Raw genomic sequence first — 18753 nt, forward strand, 5'->3', positions numbered from 1 at the left:
CCCTGCTTGCCCCAAGGGAGTGTACGCCCCTGGTTGAAGTATATTTTCTTAAGGTCTATGTATTTTTTCATCAATCTAGAAAATAATAACTATTGTTTTGAATGTACGCCTTAGAAGGTTCTCTGCAGATTTAGTTTAAAATCTGATATTCAAAGTGGGCGGTCGTTGTCGAAACAAGTTTGTGAATAAAAAACAATATTTATTATAAACAGTGTTTAGCATTTTAAACCACGTAAACAAATTTGAAGAGTATAAGACATTTCAACAGTGTAAATTATTGTTGGTTCCCGTTGCCTCTTCCCCATATACTCAGATAAGTATAAAAACATAATTTGTTAAACAATTCTTTCTTTTATATATTAAATATATTTATTTTTTTTTTTGTTATAGGTACATAATTTAGATACTTTTGTGAAACGAGTAGGCACGTGAGTAATCTTCAATTTAAGACCATGTTATTTTCGAAAAAAGCGAAATATAATAGAACCGGCAAAAGTACACTAAATACTGCACCGTAAAAACCATCTAAAAGGCTTTTTGCAACAGATCCAGTACACCCGAAGTTGTCATTGCAAAATACAGCAAACACATCATGTTTGGAAAACATAGAATTTAGTAAGTGTTGCATGTCATTTAATTCCTTTAAATATTTAAATTTTGTTTTAACGTAATATTATCAACATTCCTCATAATTATTTTATATAATGCTGTGTCTACTTAAATTTTTTATAATGTGATTTTTCCCCAACTTATTCCATTTTGTATTGTTTTTTCTTTCAGCTGCAGAACCTAATGCTGCCGATTACAATAAGGTTAAAGATAATTCTACCTTCTATTTCGATTTTTTGAACCAAATAGTACATAGTCATTTTACTAATACAAACTTTTTTTTATCTTTCCAGATGATACATCAATTAAAAAAGAAAAATTAAATTAAAAAATAAATTTATAGTGATATTTATAGTGAAAGTGAACAATAAAACATTTTTATAACGTTTAAACTCAATCATTTCTTTTATTTTTAAAAACAGTTTCCACAGTGAGCCTGAACAAGTTTAAGGTTGACCTAAAATGACGACAAAAACTAAAGATGAGGCTTTGTTCCTGAAGGCCTCAGCAATAATAATCCGTTTTTACCAAAATCGGATTAGCTTCCTCTTTCGAGATACCCCCCTTAAATGTGTTTTTTTCGAGAAAAATTCATATCAACGCAAGGCTCGACTACGATAACTTAGGCGCCGAGAATTGAAAACGGTTTTTAGTAGAGGTATTCAATTCAATCATTTTTGGTCTTGGGAGGGAGGGTCTATGTCCCCCCCTCTAGGCGGGAGGGGCAGTTTTCTAAAAAATCAAGCAAAAAATTATTAAAAAACAATGGCAACATTAACAGTTATGAATGATACCTTTTTCAAAAGCTAGAATTGTACACTTAATTATAGTTTTTAAAACAAGTTATTTTAAACAGTTGTTTTCGAAATAATCGATTCCAAAGTCAACAATTGTGAAAAAGAAGTTTAAAAAAATACATTGAATACTATTTTGTCAAGACTTTGGGTTTCATTACGGGATAAATTGATAAAGTAAACTACCTCAATAAATTCCTTATCAAATACTGAAAACCATATGTTTCTATGCCTTCTAGTTTTTGAGAAAATTGAAAAATAGGAAAACTACTTTCTTTATCAGGCTCACTAATGAGCGTTCTGGTACCACACTGGTACTAAGAAATTTTATTTTTAAGGTCCAATTTTAAATGGAAATAAAACAAATTCATGGAATCGAAGTAGATTAAGCACAGTACTTTTTAATTTTTGATAATGGCAAAGCAAAATAGCCAAGAAAATAAAAATAAGATAAAGAAAGTAGTTTTCCTATTTTTCAATTTTCTCAAAAACTAGAAGGCATAGAAACATATGGTTTTCAGTATTTGATAAGGAATTTATTGAGGTAGTTTACTTTATCAATTTATCCCGTAATGAAACCCAAAGTCTTGACAAAATAGTATTCAATGTATTTTTTTAAACTTCTTTTTCACAATTGTTGACTTTGGAATCGATTATTTCGAAAACAACTGTTTAAAATAACTTGTTTTAAAAACTATAATTAAGTGTACAATTCTAGCTTTTGAAAAAGGTATCATTCCTAACTGTAAGTGTTGCCATTGTTTTTTAATAATTTTTTGTTTGATTTTTTAGAAAACTGCCCCTCCCGCCTAAAGGGGGGGCATAGACCCTCCCTCCCAAGACCAAAAATTATTGTATTGAATACCTCAACTAAAAACCGTTTTCAATTCTCGGCGCCTAAGTTATCGTAGTCGAGCCTTGCGTTGATATAAATTTTTCTCGAAAAAAACACGTTTAAGGGGGGTATCTCGAAAAAGGAAGCTAATCCGATTTTGGTAAAAACGGATTATTATTGCTGAGGCCTTCAGGAACAAAGCCTCATCTTTAGTTTTTGTCGTCATTTTAGGTCAACCTTAAACTTGTTCAGGCTCACTGTGTTTCATTTCTTTCTTTTAGATTTTGGGTCGTTTTCTTTTTCTGTTTGTTTGATTGGAATACAATTTTTTTCAGGAACAAATTAAATGCTTGGAATGGTAATGTATATTATATGCATCTATATAAATAAAAGCATACATTTTAATGAAAAGTTTATTACATTTTATGAAAACAATCATAAAACTTTAAGAAAAATTCATAGTTTTTATGATTTTTTTCATAAAATTTAAGCAACATTTCATTCAAATTTTTACGGAGTTTATGAAAAAAATCATAAAATTTAAGAAATAATCTTAAAATGTAAGAAACTTTCCTTAAACTTTGTTCTTAAATTATAAGAAATAATTCTTAAATTGTATGAATTTTTCTTAAACATTTTCCAAAATTTTCGAATTCGTGTATGAACAGAATTCATAAAATTTAAGAACTTATTCTTAATTTTTAAGAAATATTCATTCCCTTATGAATTTGTTCTTAAAAAGATTCTTAAATTTAATGAATTTTTACATTGGCTCATTTGCCATGAATTTTTACATTAATTTAATGTACAAATTCATTAATTTTATGTACCTTTTTGGTTCAGTGTAATGATTAAATTAGTATAAAGGTAGCAATGATAAAGATCATTTGTTCAAAATAATCGTGTTGTTTTTGCACTATCCATTACATTTTATCTAATTGAAATGAACATTGTAACATTGCCAAAGAACATAATAAAAAAATGGTTTTAGCATAGAAGTAGTCTTTTAACGATGTTTTTGGTTTGGAGTTATCATGATTCTACCACACACCACAACTAAAAATTGAAAAGTAGTGAACTAAAAACCACTATCAAAAAACAAGGTTGAACTTTATATGACCTTTATTTTTTATTGTAGATATATATGTATATTGGAGAAAAATTATATTTTATTATAACCATATCAAAACTTTCATCTTATTTAAAAAAACCATATCCTCCACAGTAAATTGTGCTTAAAATTTTTGTTATTGGTTTGTCAAACCCATTATATTCCATGGTAACATCAATTGCCAACAGCAGCATGTCTTTCTCTATTTTTAAAACTTTAATGACACTCCATTTAGGGGCAGTAATATATTTATTTAATTTGATTTCCTCGAAGAATCAACTCCCGCCCACGAAAGAACACAAACCATCATCAACTCTCTTAGTCTTGAGCTAGCAATCAGGCAATAAAATATATTGTGTGTTCTGCTTTTAACCGATTGAACATTAGTATTTTTTTCAACTTCCCACCACACCTTCGGAACACAGCCTTCAAGTAATGGAATTCTTTTACTTGACAGCTAAGAAGCGTCTGAAGGAATTCCCAAGCGCGAACTCTATAAGGCATCAGCTTGTTTCCGAAAACGGAAGAAGACCACAATTGAGTTTGAATAATAAATTTATACTGCCACTGATTGAGAATTTTAATTTTTTTTTATTCTGTTTGTTTGTGACGTAAAGCGAGAAGGTTTCGAGGAAGTTTGAACTTTTTTTTACGAACACATCAGATCAATGGACGACGATCTGGGAATTCAATACCAACTCGTACATATATCCACACTTTTACGCTTCACTTACTTAGGGATTGAACTCTGCGAGTAATTGAGGATTTTGTTATTCTTAGGGGGAGTGGTCATGCATGCAATCCTAGTGGCATAATAATTTAGCATGCAATGCCATATTAATGCCGGGAAGATAGTTATCGATTGCACTTCCCTAATTTGGTTCCGTATGTCATTAACTGGCAGAGTGTGTTTCGTATGTGATAATATTACGAAGTTGAAAATTTTTGTTTACACACAAGTTTTTTGTTTTGTTGTTATTATTTTCTATATTGAATTCCTAGTTTGGAAACTTAAATTGCGTGTGAGAACTTAGACATAAAAAATTTCTTAACAGATTTTCTTGTTAGGAATATGTAATTTGATAGGTTGGACAAGACAAATGTATGACCTTTTCGTATTTAGGTCAAAGAAGAATATTGGTTGCTTTCCTATTTTTAAAATAGAAGAACTTGGTTTAAAATTCTGGTTAGGACTGTTATACAAAAATCGTTATTATTTTGTCTCTAAAAATTTCAACTAATAAAAAAAAAATTGTTTGAAATCTTTTAAATTTTAAGTATCAGTTCTCAACTTTTACAAAAGGTTCATCTATTCCCTCATAACTTTTATAATAGTTATCATAATTTAACAGTTTTGGTATCGTTTAAAGCGTCATAATTGTCTGCTGTTTATAGGATATGTGGCGTACTCGTATCTATAAAATTTTGACATGAAGCAGAAAATTCCTTTATTCTTCCTAATTTAGAAAAATTGACTACTATAAAGCCTAGTACGCAGCTTAAGCGAAACAAAATTTTCCATACACAATTTCGTTAACGAAATCTTGAACGAAATTAAATTTGTTTTGTTTTTTCCTTAAAAACTTATTTTCTGATGTTTTTTTTTCTTGAATTTTTTGATTTGTAATATTATTATTTTTACTTTGCTATAATACCCGATGGTATTTTTTCGCTTACATATCCGCTGTTGACTTTGAAGACTTAAACATTTTTCGTTTCGCTTCAGCTGCGTACTAGGCTTAAGTACAAAGAGTCCTGTCCTGTATAGTACAAAAGTAATAATTAGCACACTTTTATAAGAATGCCTTTGATACCTCATCTTACCTAACTTACCTGCGTCATTTAAGAGAATTTAAGTCAATAAATATCATTGACGTCATTCTATTGACGTCAACAACTTACTTTGACGTCAGTAGTTAATTTTAAATTCAAACTATCCTTCGTTAAAAATTTCTTTCAGTGTCCAATCCTATATATTTCATCTGATTCCTTTTCGTAATTAATTACCAAAGTCCAATTCTAAAAATACTCGTATCTCTCTAAGAACTAACAAAAAAGTAAACAAATCCTTTTTATTGTTGTCTGCTCTGTTTCCGAAAATCACGGTTTTTTGTTTTCTTTTTTTTTTTGTTGTGTGTTTACCTTTTTTTCTGCAGACGGATAACGATCTTTTTTCTCATTTTTATTTCACCAGCTTCACCATCCAATCCCAAGTCTACAAGTGTCTACTTTGCCTAAGTCCATTGTAAGCTCAACGCAACCATTCGATAATGTGATGAAATTTATCAGTGTTCTTACGATTTGGCTAAATCATAACATTGTCACCTTGAGATTGGACCGACCGACGACGGACGATGGCGTCGTTCGTTGGTGGTTTGTAAACAGCATATAGTGGGGCAGGAATGCCTAAAGTGAAGCCCAAAAAGTGTTGTAAGTAAGCTCCTTAAACCATACAAACAACATATCAACAGTTTAATAATCAAAAAGCTTGTAAAGATAGTTCCTAGTTCATTAGAAACTTTACAAAAGACTTCTTTTTTAGATTAGATAGCTAGGTACTAAAAAACTCCAAATATTTCTTTGTCTCTAAGATAAGTAAAGAATCCCACTGTTTAACAATGGTGCTGAAATGATAACGCTTCACAACTTATTCCTCGCCAAATCGTGCTTCTTCTTCTTCGATTTTTTTGTTTATTTTTATGGTACCGTGCAAAATTCTGACTCATCATGATCGTACAGGATCGAACATGACTCATGAAAGTAACGACGACAATCCCTACGTCTTTGAATTTTAGCGCGAAAGCATCGCCGCCATCGATGCCGGTGCCGGTACTCTGGCTGGATTCTGATGGTAAATATAGAGATTTACTCGGTGGTCAGTTTTTATTTTCTTGTTGATCTTTGTTAGACTCTTTTTTAGTATTCAATAAATGTCTGGGTAACTTATTCTCACATGTTGTCTACCTGAGTTGTGAGAAGGGTGGCCAGAATACAGCCTCACATGACAATAAATTAGGTGTTTACCATAGAGTTCGTACGTCAGCTCTTTCGTTTTATTATTTTTCTTTGCTTTTGTTATAATATTTCTTCGAGTTTTTATGGTTTTTGAGATTAGTTGTTAGAATGGTTCAATGGTCTTGTTATGGGGTGTTTTGATTCATTATTTTTAAGCTGATTTCACAGCTTAAATTGGGTCCTTAGGAACTTATTTATGCACTTTTCTCACTTAAGTTCACCTGTTTTGACACAAATTACATTATTTTTTTTTCTTTCTGCATAATATTCTTATGCACAAGACAATAAACAATGGATTCTAACAATTTTCTACATTTCCCATCTCTCATCATCATATCAAGAGTAGCACTCTGAGCTGAGCGGTTGCAATGCTCTGAATAACATGGTTGCGTCGGTTGTTGTTTTTTTTGTAGTTGCCAATTGCCCTGGAATGCGATGAGTCTGAAAACGAGTCTGGGACAGCAGTGACTTGGGTAATTTTCATTTAATTCAACATTCCAGAGGTTAGAATATTCCCATAAAGGAATGTTAATTTAGTCACTCAAGACCGCCTCGATAGAGACTCTACGAGAACCTTAAGACAGAGGTAGATTTATAAGAAGGTCTAGGCGGGTATGATTGGTGCCTTTGTGTTGTAGTTGTTGCGTGCATGAGGTTGCTATAATTAAATAATGTTTTTTTTTTTTTTTTCAAAACCTTTTTTTTTTATTTTTATTTTTTGTAAGAAAATTTATGAGCACTAACTGTTCTCACTTTTGTTATGCGTCTTTTGAAGACATTCCACACACGAAAAGAACCCCAGAAGCTATATCATTTTATACCTTTTCCGTCTTAAAGGTGAAAATCTTCAACGATTCGTGACAATGTTGTTGCGATTGAAATAAATGAAACTAGCCAGCGACAAAAATTAACAAAATTTAATTCAATGATGTTGTTGGTTTAAATGATTGTGGAGAGTCTTATAATTTTTGAATTAATGAATAGGTTGTTTTTGTATGTTTTTCCCTTTTTGGCGGATAGATATCAAAACTTATGTTAAAACCTTGTTTTTTAACATGGGAAAGATGAACGATATAAAATGGAAATAAAAATGGAAACTGATACAATTCGGGGGAAAGGTTAGGATTAAACGATCGAAGACCTTTGGCAGAGAGGTTATGCAGCTGGGGGATTGTGAACTAGAGCAGTTTCAAGGGAAAACTGGGGAGAAGTTATTTCTGTTGTGTTGCTACATTATTAACATAATTTGCATTACAGAAATAGACTATTACTTTAAAACTATAAAAATGTTGTTTATTTAAAGATAAATCGGTTTATTTAGTTAAGAAAGAGTATTTAAAATAGGGACACTATTTTTCGAGTTGCGGTTCACTCAAAGTTCCATGAAAACCTTTGGAAGACGAAGTTGTTGTTGTTTTGTTTTTTTGTATTCAAATTTAAATTTAAAATTAATTCGCCGTTAGTGAAAGGCCCGAATTTATGAAAACTCGATTTTAACAAAAAAAAAATTAATAAAATAAAATAAGGTACAAAAAATTTTAGAATTGGTTAAAAGTTCACTGTATTAAATTTTAAAACCATAGAACTTTTTTTATTTAGAAGTGAGATGTATGTTTTATTGTTAAAATTGAGCTTTTGCTAAATTCGCTAAATATTATTAAAGGACAAGCAATTTTGAATTCAAATTCCTTTTTTAATGTGGCTTTGAACAGACTTTCATACTAAAAGTGAAAAAAGTTAAAGAAACAGTAAATATGTTGCCTATTTTTCAGAATATGAAGTAAATCCACCCTTGATTAATTTCATACGCTTATTCCAATATAAACGGTTTTCTTGTTCAAATAACTAAAGACAACCCTATTTTGTATGCCCACTTCCGTTCCAAATCCACCAAAAAGTCCTCTCAAAGCAATTGCCTTGATATCAAACTACATCAAACTCAATACAACTGTGAGGGGTGCGTTAATACACCCAACGTAGCTTTTTGGAAGAGGTACAGCTAAAATTTTTTTATTTTGGCATTTGGCCAGGGTGTCTGTTCTGGTCCTTTTTCATTTTCAGTTTGTTAGACATTTTTGGGAATGCACATTGAGTACCAGGCATTCAGCGTATCTAGCAAACACAACCAACCTTACGTGCCGTTTCAGATGTGACAAAAACAAAATTAGATGGAGTGTGTATAGAAACGGATTTGATTCAGCCTAACACGGGGAAAGATACATGCCTCTATCTCTATGATTAGATTCGACCTGGTAGATTTAAATTTCCGACAAATTGTGTTTCATATGAAACCAACCTTCTCTATAAATTTTGAGTAATTGGATTCTATGCATAAATAGAAACAGGGATGCATTGCAACTCCTTTCTTCTGTAATGTGGCTGGACTACATAGGCTGAATAACTTTTAGGAAGGACCAATTATAATGGCTTGAAACTCAAAATAATTGACACCTTGTTCTATTTTATTCAGTTCTGTTTTAATTAAATCTAAGTTTTATTTTAATGAGAAGAAAAAAACACAAACAAAAAACCTGAAGAACCTATTCACTACAAATTTAATTTCCCATATTCTCAATCATTAAATCCTTTCATAAAGATTTCTCAGAATCTTTCTTTATTTGAATAAAAATAACGAAATAAATTTTTTTGACTGTCGCGAATTTTACCATAAATCAACAATCAATTGACACTTTTTTTTAATGTTTCCAAAGAAATCATCTTGCACTATACACACCATATACACAGCCAACGATCCAATTCTAACAATAAAATTTGTCTGTCTACACATGGCTTTTGTTTGCAAAGTAAAACAGGTACCCAGAAGTGGGTATTTATTAAAATTCGAATAAGCAAACAAATATCGTTTATGTATTTTTTGCTGATTTAATGAACTTCAAAGGAAACCGACCCTCGTTTTTATTATAGCGTGAATGACAATCGAATTTATCTTTGATATCTATCGTTTCAGGTATATTTTTGTGCACCCATCTTTGGTGGGATCGAGGTTGATAAACATTTATAAGATATTGGTTCAAATGTGTATATGAGAGAAAATACACTGAAAATTATTTTCGAGTATATTTTTGTTGGCAAAAATATTTAAAATAAATAAATTTTAATGGAATTAAGATTTTTAGATTTTCCTTCGACACTTATCATCTACCAAAGAAAAAAGTAGGCATAACTTCGTTACATTTAATTCAGTCTACAGACACACGAACATGTTAAAAATTTTCTAAATCAAGTACGATAGGTAGAAGCTCACCCTCTTTTTCAAATAAGCCTCAAATACAACCTCTGAAAACGCTAAAAGTACATGAAATTGCATTTTCATATTAGCTGGAAATTTAGATCCAGAGAATGAATCTCTAACCATTATAGAAATTTAAATCCATCCTTTGTGTTGGCTCGAATCTCTACCGTATTTATACACAATTCTATCTAACGTGATGGGAATATTGCCAAAATCTAAAAAGCGGTATTATAATCTGTTGTGTTGTGCTAATGTGTTTGCCTCCATTTCTGAATGCCTAGTACTGGATGTGAATTCCCCAAAAATAACTAGTTCAGTGAAAATGAAAAAAAAAAACATGCACCCGGGCCAAATGTAAAATAAAAAGTTTTTGGTGTACCTACCTCTTCCAAAAACTTTTGATAGTACTCCAAAGTTTCTTCAAAGCAATAATTTCTCAAAGAGTACCTACTCGTTGGCACATCAAATGGGTTGTTGTTAGTTATTTAAGGAAGATTAATTCATGCTAGAATGAACGTCGAGCGTGTTCCTCGAAAATAGATCAGGAGTGGATTTTCCTTATTTTGTTTATTCCAGGACCTGCATTTACTTGTTTAGAAGAAATAAAAGAAACAATGCCAGAGATCCAATTGCTTTATGATTCATATAAAGACGGAAACGTAATAGACCCAGCGGTTAAATATTAAAATTGAATGATAAGTGATACTGAAAATTTAAAAAAAACAGGGTTGCCACTTTTTTATAATGGGAATTTCCATATCGCAATGAATTTTTAAAGAAACAAAATTGTCAGGTGACTAATTTTGTCATATCTTTGTTGTATCTTCAAATAAGAAAGATTTTAAAATGCCAAACGAATGTCTAAATAAATAGAAATAGAAATATGGCAACCTTATTGAAATTAAAAATAGAAAACTATAAAATGTCTGTTTTGAACAAAAATGTACTATTTTTTATCCATTAAACTCTTAAATAAACTTTAAATTTTACCCGAGAGCAAATACTCGAAAACTCTACTCAAATGCTGGAAACGCTGAAAATACTTATTTCTTAGCCAAAATATATGATATTAGCATTTGACTATTCTTGCGCCGAGTACTCCTTAGTATTCAAAAAGATCTTACCCAATATTTTTTAAATTAAAAATTTTCTCATCTAAAATGTAATGTATGTTTTAGCCTTGAACTCTGTCAAATATTATACATTTTGGCTGAAAAATAAGTATTGTGACTGCTTTTTTAGCATTTGAGTAGGGTTGCCAAGTACTTACTTGCTCGAACACCCAGAAGAGAGTGTCAGACTATCAATTAACCTTTTATTGGAAACAACATTTTGTAGTGTTTTTTTTTTTATTTGATTAGGGTTGCCATAAATATAGGCCTACAATTCTTTAATAGTTTTTTCAATTCTGTTCACTTTTAAGGTTTTTGTTTGACATTTTTTAAAATTTTCTTATTTGGCGAAATAACCAAAAATATGACAAAATTAGTGATCTGCAAATTTTTCTTTTCAATTAGGATTGCCACATTAAAATTTCCATTTTAAAAATGGCGACCAAGTTTTTGATATTTTCAGTAGGTATACCCTTGTCTTTCATTTGACATCAATTTTAACGTCTAACCTAATGAGCTAAGCCACCGACAGTATATCTTCTAAAACTAAGAAACGCAACAGCCACCTACATTTATTTATTCCCAGACATGGAACAACTCATATTTAGCTTATAAGTAAAAATAGTTCATTCTATTTTAATTAAATTAATTTAAATTTAACTTTTTCATATTTTTTTAGTTTTCTCCCCGTTCTTTCTATCCTTTTAATATTCAAAAATAAATTTAACAGCAATATTTCTGTCAACAAAGTCCTCAAGTAGGCACACCATTTTCATTAGAGAACATTATTTATAATGCTCCACATGTTAATGTACATAATATTGAAAAACTGAAAAGAGTCCTTTTCCTGTCATTTGTTTTTATTCGATTTTTCTTACAGCTCTTTAAGTTTTACATTCAAATCCAACCCCTCTCTTTTTCTGTAAGCTATTATAATAATTTTATTCTTTTTAAATATTTAAAAAAAAACTCATAATAATGTAAATGATCCCTCTTAGATATTGAAGGATTGTAATAAATAAAAATGCAATGCAATGTTCCATGCGTGCCATGCACGTGTGCGAGTGCCATGAATTGAATAAATTGAAGAATGATGAAGGTTGATCATCTTATTTCTATATATAAACCAACATCAGGCAGCACAACACCATTAACCTTTTTTTGTGATCGTTTTTTTTTTTCAAAACCTATTTTTATATTGAGGGTAGAAAAAAAAAACAGAAACAGAGAGGGTGGAAGGATCAGGAATAACAACCACTTTAGTGAAAAAAAATATAATTTTTTTTTTATTTTCCTTCAATTTCCGGTCCACAAGTGGAAGTCCTTCAAAAACCGAGTGTTGTCCTACTAAATGTACAAGAGTAATTATATTCTTTATGGTTCGCTGAGAAGGGATGTTTTTTGGGTTAAAAATTTAATTTTTATTTCTGTTTTTGATAAAAAATGGTATTTTTTTGGTATATTTGGACCCGAAATTAAAATAAAACATGAAAAGACCCTCGAGAAACGTATAGTATTATTTACTTATGATATGAGTATACAAATTGTAGTATTTTTTCTACATAAAGAATTATTGTACAATTGTATATCAGAGAAAATATCTATAAAACTGACACAATGAAAAATGCGAGTGATATTTGGCAAAATATCATAGTAAATCTATTTTTGCATTTAGGGTTTGAATAAATAAAAGGTCAATAATAACAGTAGTAAGAGAATCCACCCCTGATTTGTTTTAAGGATTTAGTTGTTCTGAATTATTAAGCTAACTGAAACGAAAGGTTATTTGCCAAAATATCCTCATTTCCGTATTTCAAATCAACTAACGACTTTTCTCAAAGGACTTGTCTTTCCGAATCCACGATATTCATCGAGTTTTTGGAAGAGGTACACTTTACACATATTTTTGTTTTTATTGTGCATTTGGCCCGGGTGCTGGTTCCTTTTCGGTGAACTAGTTATTTTTGGGGAATTCACATCCAGCACCAGGCATTCAGAAATACATAGAAGAGCTTTTTGGAATTGGATAATGTTGTTTGGTGTTGTCATGGTATTTTAGATGAAATAAATGTGCATAGACATGGAACTGGAAGTGATTTAGCCTAACACAAGGATGCGTAGATAAATATCCTATTTGAGGTTATATCCATTCTCTAGAAATCCTTGGGAAAATGTGAATGTTACTTTTTTATACAATTTGAAAAATAGATTGAAAAAAAAAACAATGTTAAGGTTCGTAGCTCAGCTCTTTTGTTTTTTTTTTCCCGGATTTTCAACACATATTTACAAGAAACAGAGAACCGTTTCCATAGACTTTTAATAATAAACGTGACCTTCTGAATAGTCATCCATAAGGATCAATAATTGTAAAATCCCAAATCTTAGCGCCATATTAAAATAAACGTGTGAAAATATTTATGTGAGATATGCCTTTGTGCAGTTAATGTGGTATCATAAATGGTTCTAGCGCCACGGTATAAAATGAATACTAATACCTAACAATATGCTCAAAATTGTTTATTTTTACTGTGGGAAATTCACAAAGGAGATTTCATTTCTGTTGTTTTGGTTAAAGAATATGCTTTCAAATTCAAAAAGATTTGGTAAATTTATTTTTCCTCTATAACCCGGTTCTTTTTGAAACTTCTTTATTTTCCTAAAACAACACGAATGTTCTGCGATGGTGTGTATTTTTAACAACTTTCATCTGCATGTTTATTTATCTTTACAAACATTGATAGTTATGGAAAAACTTTGTTATCCTTTTCCAACACATAATAAAATATTTAAACCGTATCCTTGTTCTCAGTTAACAGTACAGATTTACATCTTTTATGGTTTATCTGGGGAAACTCCTTTATAAATTTCCCACAATAAAAATAAACCAATACGCATCACATTTTATTGCCAGCCGTTAAGTTTCACTTTATATAGCGGCGCTAAAACCATTCATGAAGCCATATTTAAAACATTAACTGTTTGTGGGCTTATGTCACATACATAAATGTTGTGTTCACACGTTTATCGTAACATGACGCTAAGATGTTGGATTTTACAATTTTTATTGATCCTTATGGTTTATTCAGGAGGCTACGTTTATTATTCAAAGACAATATAATAAGTCATTTAGTACATGTGTGTTGAAAATCCACGAAAATACCAGAAACAAAAGAGCTGACCCTCGAACCTTTATTTTATAATTTCAATTATAGTTTTTGAATTGATGGTTAAGTTGACGAAAAAATGTTTTGTGAGTAAGTTTAGAAATAACTACTTTTGTCTAACGTGAAAACAAAAGTTAATGGATACAAGGCAAGAATTTAAAAATATAATAATAATAAGGTATTATTTTGTTTCTTTATGCATTGCTTTAATATTTTCAAGGAAGCAAGCAAATTATAAAGCTCTTAGATGTGTTGTGGTAATCCTTGGTACTTTTCTTTTGCATTTAAGCTACTTATTTAAAAAATACTGTAAAACTTATTATTATTAAATTAAATTTCAGTGAAAAGCATATTTATTTTTGTTAAATTTTGTTGTTGTTAATGTTTCGTTGTTACATTTTGTTCTAGAAGAATACAGACCACAAAAATGAATTTACCTTCCATTTTGGTGTAGGCACATCATCTATTCTATAAACGAGAACTCTAACAAGTAGGTATCTATGGAACTGTAAATTCGCATTTGCCAGCAGAAATTTAAATCCAGAGAATGGGTCTAACCATAGACAAATAGACACATCCTTGTATAAGACCGAATCACATCCGTATCTATGCACATTCCATCTAATGCAGAATGTGATGTTGTTTGCCAAATCTAAAACACGACTCTGTTTGTTGTGTTTACTTTACTAACTACTATTGCTGTATGCCTGGTACTGGATGTCAATTCCCAAAAATAACAAGGTCACTTAAAGGAACCATACATACGGGCCAACTTTAAAATAAAACAAAAATAGGATGTATGTACCATAGCATCTCTTCCATAAATTGGTGATTACTAGTACTTCTCAAAATTAATTCCAAAAAGCAACCCCTTAACTACTCGGCAAATAGGATGTATCCTTTGTTTCGAAAATAAAATGCAATTTGGAAATTTTATTAGCTTTTATATTAAATTTTTAATATTTGTCGTAAATCCACCAAATTATCAAAAACAAAAGAGTTGGCCGTAAAACCTTTATTCTATAATTTCTTTATCATAATTTATTAATTTTTGGTTTTTGGTATGGTTAAGTTTAAGAATAAGAACGATTATTTTCTTTAGAAAAAAAAAAACAAGTAAAATCTTATCATTTTTTTTTTTTTTTGAAAAGAAAGGTTTAATTACCTATATTTAAAAAAAAAATGTTCTTGCATTAAGTTTACACTGAAAACTGAGTGAGTGATTAAAAGCCAATTAAAGATTTTGAAATAGAACATCTTTAACAAATGTTGGAATTGAAAACTGGTGCAGTTAGAAATTCTCTTTTTAGGCACATCATTCATCCTGCAACCATTTACTGAGCCTGAGGACTCTAACAATAGGACTAGGTATACCTATAGGACTTTAATTTCGCATAGAATGCGATTTAAACCACACACATAGCAAAATACATGTATCCTCTTGAAGGCCGAATCACATCCTTTTCCATCTAATACACAATGGGATGTTGATGTTGTTTGTTTAAATCTAAAACGCGGCTTGATTGTTGTATTTTTTTGTGTGTTTTCTACCAATGCTGAATGCCTGGTACTCGATTTCAGTTCCCAAAAATAACTATGTCACTAAAAGGAACCAAGCACCCGGGCCAACTTCAAAATAAAAAAATGAATTGTACCTCTTCCATAATTGGGTATACGAGTGCCCATTATAATTCTTTCGAAGAAACAATGCGTTCTTAAATGAAAAAGTGTTGAGGTTTCAAAAATGAACTACAAAATGGAATTTTTATTAGTTTGGCTAAGCTAGAAAAGTATTGAAATTGTATAAGTTGCAGGGGACACATAAATTTAAAATTGACCAGGGGTGGATTTTCTCTGTACGTTTAATTATAACAAAATTCTATCTTTTAAACTCACTAACTCAGTAGAAAGTGATTTTTTTTTTTGTTCATAATAACTACTTTCTACTACGATGATAGAGAAAGCAAAAACAACTTAAATAAATTGTCGTTTTTGGTTATTATTTATAAGAAATAATTTTTTTTTTTTTACTTTTTTTTAACGATTTTGAATTTCTTTCCAAAAATGCTTCATTATAATAGAAATTAAGTTGCATACTTTCTTGAACATCAAATTTATTTTAAAAACTTGATATTTCCTTTCATTCTATTTTTTTACTTGCGATATAGGTACTATAGGGCAAGTTTAGGATTCGTAAAAAAAATCGAACTCGAGATAACAATTTTACATGACATTACGATGATGGAGAATACCAAAAAAGTGGGTCCGGCAATTCTGTCTGTCTGTCTGTCTGTCTGTCTGTAAGAACCTCGAGCTACAGCCTAAACTACTGGAGCTATTTTCTTCAAACTTGGTAGTTAACAGTTTTTGGTGATTCCCTAGAGGAGAAATTGAAATTTTTTTTTAGGACCAAAACTAACGGTACCTGTCATGTAACGGAAATACAAAAGTTAGTTTTTTTCAAAAACGGCTCTAACGATTTTGATTAAATTTTTTGTGTGTAGTAAAACACATAGAAGCTTTCTTTGGAAATAAAAAAAATATTTTTTCTACAGTTATTAACTGTACCTGCCATACAACCGTTTTTTTGATTTATGCATTTCTCGTAAACTACAAAACAGATTTCGACCAAAATTTTTATACAGAAAAGTTTAAACAATTTTTTTTTTTTTAAATTTTTAATTTTTCAAAAAACACATTTTTGGATTTTTAAAAAATATTTCAAAATTATTTTTTGAAAATTCAATTTTTTGAAAACGGGTCGGTGAAAAATTTTGAAATTCCGTTTTTAGGTGTAAATTAATTATTTCTTCGAAATGGCATACCAAGTTTTTTTTTGAAAAATGTTAGAAAATTTTTATATATAAAAAATTATTTTTTAAAAAAAACGCTCTAACGATTTTCGAAAATTTTTTTCTGAAAATTCCTTTTTATACAAGAAACAAAATGGCATACTTATTTTTTTGTAAAAGATCATATAAAACGGTATTTAATTATTTATAAAATCAGATTTTATTTTTACTTGCGATATAGGTACTATTAGTCTATTGAATAGACCCTTTTGGATGGAACAAATTCGTTCAAGAGTTTTTATTGCTGATTATGATTCCTTGGCATACAAGAATACTCCAGCCAAAAGTGCTACTAAATCCGTTGGTGCATTTCTGAGAAAACGGCAACACTGGTCGGTTTTCAGTTTTTTTGATTTAACTCGAAAACCAAGCCTGACTTTGAGGTGATTCTAAGACACTTTTCATAGAAAATTAAATTTTCTGTCAAGTTAAGATGGTTAAAAAATTTTAAAAATTATTTTTGACTAAAATTCTAACCTAAAATCAAAGAAAAAAAAGTTAAAAAATTGACAATTTTATTTTTTTTTACTAAATCAAGGGGCATTTTGTGTTTGTAGCCGGGACGTCCAAACTTTGTACTAATGAAATAAAGTAGAGGTAAAATCCTTTGATAATATGCAATTTTTAATTTTTTTGTCAAGAAACAACTTAAATGTACCTATTCAAAAATTAGCACTTTTTCTAAATTTTTGACTTTTTTAGTTAAAAGCAAGTTTTTAAAACTCGATAAAATCGTATTAATTGGTAACTTTTAGACTTTTAAAGTAAACATACTTCGAGGGATTGATTTAATATAAACTAAATATGACAAACAAAAAAATTATTTGCATCCTTATGGCCTTTTGTGCAATTTTGTGTATGTGCATTTTTATAAATATGGGTCGAATGGATGGACGAAGAGCCATTAGCTTTGGTCTATTGCATAGAAGAACATTTAATGCCAACTCTTTTACTGTTTTCAATGGCCTGAAAAACAATTCTTGTAAAATCCGCGACCAACGAAAAGTTTCTCTTGAAAAACGAAAAAAATACTCTAATGAGTTTGAAACAAAATAGCTCAAGCAAATTAGTAAATCAAATTGCATTTTTCGCGGGACAAATTTTTTTCATGGAACGTGTTTAGGTGAATGTCCTTATCGTAAAAGTGAATTTTTTGGGATGATAAGATATCGAGAACAGCCGCCATCTTGGAAAAGAGGTCGGTGCCGTTTTTATTTTATAACTCGATTTTTACTCATTTAAACCAAAAATGTCCGGGGATAGACTTATTATCAAATTAATTACCTAAAAATTGATATACAAATGAATTCCGTGAACTAGTTAAATTCAATTTTATAGTCGGTCAAAGTCCGGGTTCTTCTCGCAAGGTTAAGACAATATGACATTTTTTCAAATATCTGGAGAACTTTTTATTTGTTTGGGATTTTCTTAAAGAATGAATTATAGCACTTTTAATTATCTATAAAATGAGCCCTTTATCGTAACTGTAACCAACATAATGTATAAGCCATCTAACGTCGAAGTTCACAATTTACTAGTCAAAAGTGAGAAAATAACAAGTTTTCTTCTATTACACCGAGCAAATTTTTGAAGTGGAGGTATAACCAAAATATAAGTAAACAGTTTTTTAACTATATTCGTCTAAATATTGAATTCAAAGTTTGAAATCTTTAATGTTAACCTTTATATGGTTTTCGAGGCTTTAAATGAAGTGAATTTCCCAATTAATGTGAATTAGCTAAAGTGACACTATTTAAAATTCTAAATATAAGAACTGATGCCCTGTCATTTTTCCTAAACATGAACACCTCAATCTCAGCATTACGATAAGTATACCTAACTCAAGATATGAGGTGTGTAAGCCGTTATGTTTTCGAGACTATTGTGTTTAATTTTTGATTGTTTATTTGAACTATTGAAATCCCAAATATGTTCAGTTAAAAAATCGTATATCATGACTTCGACGTTTGGTTGCTTCTACAATGTGATGGTTACAAAAACAATAAAG

The sequence above is a fragment of the Episyrphus balteatus genome, chromosome 1 (assembly GCF_945859705.1).
Source record: "Episyrphus balteatus chromosome 1, idEpiBalt1.1, whole genome shotgun sequence".
In the NCBI taxonomy this organism is placed as follows: domain Eukaryota; kingdom Metazoa; phylum Arthropoda; class Insecta; order Diptera; family Syrphidae; genus Episyrphus; species Episyrphus balteatus.